An 8758-nucleotide genomic window follows, 5' to 3' on the forward strand; every position below is an offset into this window, starting at 1 on the left:
AAAATTTAGAAATATAATTTTTTATTTATATAAATTTGAAAAAAAATCCAGACACATTTTGGGGGCCCCTAAAAATCGGGGGCCCTAGGCTGCAGCCTACCTAGCCTATGCGTTAAGACGGCACTGATCATTTGGTTGACTTTTTCTTCTTTTTTAATTCTTTTATCTCTCTTTTCTAATTGCAGCTGATACTTTTCTCTTTATAACTTGTTTTATTTTTGTTGATTCTAGAGTGTCAACTCCACCAATGTAGTAATGTGCAAAACTTCCAACTTTGTCTCTCTGTGACTTGATAAAGCTGAGTTCTATAACAGGAATTTTACTTTCACGTACACATGTACATTTAATATGTGCCTGCTTTTTACAGTCTTGGTCACAACCATACTCTGAACAAAACATTATTAAACATTTACAGGACAAAATATCGAAGAGTTTGTCCATTTTTGGAATAAGAGTATCCTTTATTGATTTTTTTGCATTTCCTAGGCTAACTTTAACTGCAGTTTCCCACAGATACTTTAGTTTAGCTTTAATACTACATTCTTTAATAATTACTGGATGTAAAAACTTGCAATTAGCTTTTTTCCATTGAGCAGATAAAGCTAGAGTCATATCATTAACTAGTTTATCAAAGGTATAGTTTCTTTTGTTAAGGTCACTGGTCTCTCTCAAAAATATTCCACAGCGTAAAATATCCCTTGCAGTAGGGAGCTCAGATGGTAAAAGAAGTTTTCCTTTTCCAACATATCTACTTAAGTGAGTAGCTGATAAATTTCTTGTGATTTTTGGTGCCATTTGTTTTATTAAAACTTAATTTTTCAATAATCAAAGTAATTTTATTTTAAATTTATTTATATCAGGCAAAGCGTAAAGTTTTGAAAAATATCTCCTAATAGGTCCGAAATAAATTTCTTCCACTCAAAGTATAATTTTTAAACAGAAAAACGAAATACGTCATTGCTTTAATGATTTTCAAAATATTCGCAAACAGAATACATAAAAACCCAAAAAAATGTAGCTACTACTTAATTTATTTTATTTTTAAAAGTATTACTCCATTTCATTTATGAAATCCTAATATTTTTTTCATATAATTTTTTTGTTGCTGGAAATATAGGGTTTTAGTTGTCTAATTGACACACCCTAATGCGTATAATCATTGTGTAATTTTTTAAGTTTTTATTCGTACCTCAAGTAAACGTTTAATTCTATAATAACCACAAATGATTTATATTGGTTTGAATTCGATCAGAAGCAAATATATTCTACAAAAAAAATTAGATGGTCTCCAAATTTCGAGCAGAAAACCAACTAATAACAATAATTATTAATAACATTATAATTAATAAATTATAATATGGCATCAAGTCAGAGAATATATGCAGCTGGTCGAAAACAGGAATCTGCTGTATCCCATACTGCAGATTCCTGTTTTAAGCAAGATATTGTTTCTAACATTTCCAAATGCAAAGTTGTTACAGAAGGTGGAACTGTATGCGGTCGTATTTTTTCCGGTAGAAATTTAACGAATGCGAAAGTTCATTTGAAATCTTACTGTAATACTTAAATTTTGTTTGGTGTCATAAGGAATTGTTATCGTTGCCAACAATTGCCCATTATACTCTTCTCGTAGCACAGTAGTGACATTACATGTACCATAGCACTATATTATATAGTATTTTTGTTTGATGCATGTAGTTTCAGTCGTTTTCAGTCTTTTGTATATTTTTATCTTGATTGATTATTAGATAAGCAATGAGGATTTGAGAAACACATTTACAATTTTAAAATCTTTTCAGTTTTCAATCTGTTGCATTAACTTTGAGATTTGTTTCTTTATTCCACATAAAATTAATACAAAAAATTCAATAACTGATATAAAACAGAAATACTTGTAAAACAAAATTGAAACTGAAATACTTGCCTAATTGAAATTGAAATTCAAACGGAAATACATTGAAATACATCGCCAATAACGGAATTGAAATTGAAACAGAAATATATCTACTAACGGAAACAACACTGCCATAGACTTACTTAAGGGGGAAAACCACAGTTTATTTTTTTTTTATTTACAAAATTAGCAGTGGTTGTTTGCCCCTCAGGTTGCCAATGTCTGACTACTAAATTGTGCCCTACATTTTATACAAAATAGTAAATATAATTACCCTACAAATTTAGTATTTACAATTTTAATACAAAGGGGTAATTCCGCATCAAATCACCCAAAATTTAGTAAATTTTGAACCATGGAACTTTAAATTTTTTAAAAACTTCTTTGGCTGTTTCATCATAAAAGGAAAAGTTAACACATAAAATTTCAGCTAAAAATGTTGAGCGGTTGACAAGATACTGCAATTTTAATATTGACCTGGTTTCCCAAAATGACCCGGTTTTCATAACATTCTGAAAAAAAAAATTTTTTAATAAAATAAGAAATAAAAATGGCAAAAATATGCATATATAATGTTTTTTTCATACTGAATTCAGTAAATGTACTTAAAAGGCAGAAATATAAAAGGAACATGAATAAAAGTTAATAAAATAACTAGTTTCTATAAACCAACTTTGGGGCCTAATATCTCAAAACATCCCCGTCAAATTTTTTTTTTTTTTGCTGTTAATATTTTCAGCTGCTTATAATCTTACTAGGCACAAAAAATCTAACTGGAAAAACGATTGAAGCTTAGGGAACTTTATTTTCAAAGTTATATCAAATTTTCAACAAATTACTTTAAAAAACTTGCAAATAGAATTCTGTAAAATATTAAATTTAGTTTATAGACTCCTTAAAAAACAAAAAAACAATTTTGTTATATTTAAGGAAGGCTTAATTATATGATAGCTTAGTTATTTGATTTTAACAACTGAAAAAAACTGTTTTGTTTTTATATAGAAACTGATTAAGTGTAATATTGATGTGATTTGTTTTTAAAATTTTGACAATATATTATAAGTTATTCTATAGATATAAAATATTTATTTTTATGATATAAACAACTCTTTCTCTCTCAATAAATAAATAAATAAATATATATTTATATATATATATATATATATATATATATATATAAAAATATAGAGATTTTCTTTTCTTCACCAAACCGCGCTAAGTCATAAAATTTTGAAAACTGACATAAATATTGATCAACATGAACTTTAAGGCTAAAAGTTCAATTGAAGCGTTATTTTGGCTTAAAAATGCCTCAGTATATACTCAAAAAATTCTATAGAAAATTGCTTCCTATCTAAGACTTTTTATTTTTTCAGAATGCATTTAACTTAAACTAACTTTCACGCCAAAGAGAGGTTACTTACAAGATAAAAACATGTAGTTTTTAAAATTTTAACTTTTTTTACAAATTTTTTTATATTTCTATTATAAATTTGTGTAAAAGATGATTTATAAAATCTCACATTGAAATAAAATCTTAGATAAAATTGTACAATGAAAAATGAGTAATAAAAATTAAAATGAGTAATAAAATCGAAGAAGAAAATTGAAAAAAACAGGACAAAAAAACTCTTAAATTTTTTCAAACGATAGAATTATAAAGCAGTACTTGATAGGTTTTATTCGAATCAAAATAAATCAACTTAAGATTCAAACTTCATCATTAATGACATTTTTAAAACCAAAAAGAAGACTAAGTTAACAATTTAAAACAAAAGAACTTACAATAATTTGTTAGACTAATATATAACATGAAATAGTAAAAACTTAATAAAAGTTTGTAAGAAAACATTCTGTTCAATATTTTAAATCAAAAGAACTAAAGTACCAAATATTTTGTAAAAGTTTGTAATAACTAGTTTATAAAAGGTTCAGTTATAGAACAGCATTTATTGGTAAAATTTTATTCAAATTTTAACAAATAACAGTTTGATATATATAGATTGTATATATATAAATATATCTATAAAGAAAATTAACAATATCAATTAGTGTAATAAATTATACAACAGAGGGATTCTGAAAAGGTTTAAATTATTTCTATATTAAAAAATTATTTTTTTTTTACTAAAAATTAAGTAGAAAAGAAGAATTCTCTTTTTTTTAGGAAATACATTCATACTAAGTAATTTATTATAAGATGTATTCTATTGTCTTAATGACATCAGATGCATGTAAAGGCCAACAAGATGTTATTGAAACTTTAAGCAATAAAGAAAAAATAACTATATCATTACACTGTAACATTGAACTATCAAACTTAAAAATATTAGGTAATGATATAAGACATACTACAAAATATTTGAAAATGTATCCTATATGGCAGAAATCATACTGTGACCCATTCAATAAACATACAAAGAAAAACACAAGTAAGTAAAAGTGGAATTTAAATATTTTAATATATATACTTTTTTAATTTGTATTTTCCAAAACATAAACAATGTTTTGAACATTGTTTTAAACAATTGTGCAGATAAGCTTTATATAATTCAATTAATTTTAGAAAATCTTAGAGTAGTTACGATAAATGAGTCGCGTAATGAGAAGTAGTTTAAATATTGCTCCTGGGAAGAAATTTTGCAAACCTTGTAAGCAAAAGATTGCCAGAAAAGCAGATCTTAAAGAAGGGAACCAAAGTCAGGGTGAACAAGATAAGGATTTTCTAATATCATCATTCAAATCAAAAAAACAGGAGATCAATGAAGAACTCGGAAATTTTAATATATCTCCTCTAAAATCTCATCAAAAAGTCATCAAAACATATGCTCTCAGAAGAAAAGCGAAAAGTTGCGCGCATTAACGAAATGGTAAGTAACCTTACTAGAAAAATTGAAAGTCAATTCAATGTTCCCTCAAAACTGTGTTACAAAACAAATAACATGAAAAAGAAGGCTGAAAACTTTGATGAAATTATGAGCTTGATAAAAGAAAAAATTCTATGTTCTAACAAAAGGACTATTGTTCAACTTCTAACACTGGCACCCCAAAGTTGGTCAATGTTAAAAGTACAAAATAACTTTGCAACTACAGAATGCCAAGCAAAATTGGCTAGACAAAATTTCAATAAAAAGGGAATGTTAGCTATCTCTCCGTTGTATAAAGGTAAAGTCTTACACAAAGAAATAGAAGATTCTTTTAAATTTTTATGTAGAACCATGCCTGGAAAAAAAGATTATGTTTAGTATTCAAAAGAACGTCCATAAACAAAAAAAAACTGCTTTTGTGTAATTTAAAGGAAATATATTTATTATACAAAGAAAACAATCCAGAAATACAAATAAGTTACTCAAAATTTGCTTCATTTAAACCAAAGTGGTGCGTTTTGCCAGGTGCAAGTGGTACACATTCTATTGCTACATTTAAAAGAATAATAAAAAAACACTTACTAAATTTAAACATTACTTACATTCTCTCATTTTTTTTTAAAAAAATCGAAATAATTTTGTATTTTTAATTTTTTATGCACTTTATTTAATTTTAATATTGTATTGAATATGTATATGCATATGAAGCGAATTAAATTTTTTTTTTTTTTGTTTATTGTCTTTAATATGTATACGAATATTTACAGATTTGTAAATTTTTATTTGTTATTTTATATTTTAACTTTATTTTAAATTTCTTCTTTTTTTAACATTAAGTTCTTTTTTTAACTTTAAGTTCTTTTTTAACTTTCTAAAATTTCTAACCAAATTTTTTTTTTTTTTTTTTTAAAATTATTAATTTCACTCTTTTATGTAATATTGGAAGATGTAAAATTTAATTGTATTTTTTTTATATTTCACAAAGGGGCTTGATGATAAGTCATTTTGACTTCTACTTGCCCCAGTCAGCTTGTAATTATATATATTTGTTTAAATTTATAGATAACATTGTAAAATGTGTAAAATGATGAAAATAAATAGAAATTCTTCTATTTATATGTTCTAGTATAAAAGATAGTTGTCACCAGTTTGGTGGGAAAAAAAAAGTGATACCAGTTTGGTGGGCAAAAAAATCGCTTATATTCCTATGCAAAGTTTTTAATGAGCAAAACTATAAGCGCCATAAAAACAATAACATGCCTTTAGTTTATAAATAAAACATATATACAGATAAAATAAATAATATATAGGTAATATAGATAAAAAATCACGGATAAAGTGCACAGATAAAAAAATACTTCTTACCTTCTCATAGAATTCGTGTTAATAAGATAATACCAATAAGTAAGCAAATAAAAATATTTCACAACAGGTAATCTACTGTTATAGCCCTTAAATCAAAAAGTTATCAAATTGTGTGCAATCAAACAAAAATGATTGAAGTTATTGTTAATGAGGCCCCAGACATGGCGAATCAAGGAATACCGTCAATAACAACGTGTTTGACAAAAACAATAAAAACAAATTGGTAAAAATGATCAAATTAACATTAATGGTGTTCATAGCCGAGATCAAACAACAGCACAATAAAGAATACAATCTTCGCAACAAAATCAATGGAATAACCAAAAAAGTAACAAAAAAAAACATTATTCTTATCTCAAAATGGAAACTTTCACAAGGAGGAAGCGTTCAAAGAAGTATACACTTGAAAAATCAAATTGTAACAGAGCGAGTTTTTAAAAACAGAGTGCCAATTCACAAAACATTTTTAAGCGTAAGTTTGGCGTAAATCTGGCTTAAGTTCTAAACGTGCCAATTTTGTATTTAAAAAACTTGCACTGTTGCTTAATACAAAGCTTACGATTTTTTTGTCATAAGCTCAACCCTCAAATATTGGTATCCACAAAACATCTTCAGAAAATGCTCAGCATGATTTAAGAAAGAAAAGTTACATTAGATAAAAGCTACCTTGACTTTTTGTGTAACTTTAAAATATTTGCACAGCTCACATAAATTGACTTTTTTTGTGAAGATTTGTTAAAAGAATTTTTAAATTTTGCGATATATATAAAGTATATCTCTCTATAAATTATTGTTTAGTTTATAGATTAAACTAACTTTTTTTAAATTTTAATAAAAAGTAGTTTTTGAAATTATAACTAATCTATTCATAAAGGAGGTGGATATAGATTAAGTTATTACTGCAAAAGGAATCCTTTGTATACAGGGTTGGACTAGTCTACCGCGACACCGGGAAATTTCCCGGTAGGCCAGGCAACTTTTGTGGCTCTGGCCGCCGGCTTCCGCCTGTTACTGTACTTAGTAAAAAAAAGTATTTTTTCCACTTGAAATTCCATCATATCTTATTAATAATAAACATAAAACAGTACAACAGTATAATTTTATGACGTGTTACGAGTACCGTAAAACTGGTAGATAAAACTAAAGCATCATCACTAAAGCATCATCACTAAAGCATCAACACTAAAGTATCAACACTAAAGCATCAACAAAGTATATTTTTGAAAATACGTCTTGTTATCGAAATTGTATTTTTTTGCGGATATATTTTCGGCTCTTAAAATGCTATTTGTATATTTTTAAAATTAAGCATATCGTTATCCGGTTTCCTGTTATGCAATAGTTACTATAATTATTACTACACACATTTTAGTTCATTAAGGCATACATTTAGTTATAACTTTTAACTTATACATTCTGTCAGTTAATTAAATCATCAGAAATAAGTTAACAAACTCATAATAAATGGAGCACTCTAATAAAAGAAAACTTTGTGGAGGAAAAACAAAGAGAGCGTGACAAAATAACATTGATTAACAGAGCAAAAAAATGTCCCAAAATTGATGCGATGTTTAAAACATTAAGTTCACCTATTCAATATGTCGAGGCAATTAATTGTTTGAAATACCCTTGGTTGTTATAACTTATAAGTTATGATTTTCCTACATATTTATATTTTTTAATTAATGACAGCAAAATACCTATTTGATTCTAAATAGGTTTATGACCTATAGGTTTTCTATTTTAATTCTAAGAAGGTTAATGACCTATTTGATTCAAATAAGTTCAAATCTACTTCAATTTTATTCATAAATTGTTATCATTATTAGGTTACCATGGAATGTATAAAAACTATAATTCCATTTGGCTCAAACGCAATCACTTACAATTATCATATGTTTAAAAAACCTACATCAAATGAAATCATTAGATTTTTTGAATTTCATCCTGTTCAAGATTTGAATAAATCTGAAACACAACTATTCAATCACAAACGAGCTTTTTATTGACCAGATGTTGGTTTATGTTATTGATTATATTTTTATTGCTCAGTATGTTTGGCTTTAGCTAAAAGTACTGATGAAAGTAAGTTTATCAATGGAATGTATGATTTCAAACATCTATATTGTTGAATTAATGAGCAAGAAAATAGTAAAAACCACTTTTATTTTGCTGATACATACAAGATGCAAATAAAAATCAATTATCTAAAAGAGTACAAGAAGTTGAATATCGTAGAATGATCTTTAAACGAATTATAGATGTTATCAAGTTAATCGGGAAACGTGGCTTAAGCTCCCGAGGTGCATACGAACCAGCTAAAGACTAAGCCAATGTAAATGTTAGTCATGGAAATTTTATAGATATATTATTACTGTTGGCTAAATATGATGAACATATAAAGTCAGTTATAAAAATGACAAATAAGATGTAAAAAATGTATTGGTTCTTCCACAGATGGGTCATCAAATATGATTGAACAATATAATGGTTTTTCTAAATGGTTAGAAAGTCAACTTTATGTGTGGTGTTATGCATATTGCTTTAATTTGATTGTCATGGAAGCTACGGCGGTTTCAACTCCAGCTGTATCTTTGTTTGGTCTGTTAAATAGTTGGCTGTATTTTTTAGA

The 8758-nt window shown here is 26.5% G+C and overlaps 1 long non-coding RNA gene across 3 annotated transcripts in view; it reads right to left on the minus strand.

The window, feature by feature from the left end:
• LOC136084092 (uncharacterized) overlaps nucleotides 1-6630 on the minus strand; it is a 29110-nt gene extending 22480 nt beyond the window's left edge. For 2 of the 3 annotated variants that reach the window (XR_010640325.1, XR_010640326.1), the window contains exon 1: nucleotides 6127-6630. This is a non-coding gene — a long non-coding RNA (uncharacterized LOC136084092). Of the gene's footprint in view, nucleotides 1-1189; nucleotides 2849-6126 lie in introns of those variants that run through there. The other variant, XR_010640327.1, reaches the window with a different exon arrangement.
• Nucleotides 6631-8758: the final 2128 nt, after the last annotated feature.

This window comes from Hydra vulgaris, chromosome 08, assembly GCF_038396675.1.
Source record: "Hydra vulgaris chromosome 08, alternate assembly HydraT2T_AEP".
Lineage (NCBI taxonomy): Eukaryota > Metazoa > Cnidaria > Hydrozoa > Anthoathecata > Hydridae > Hydra > Hydra vulgaris.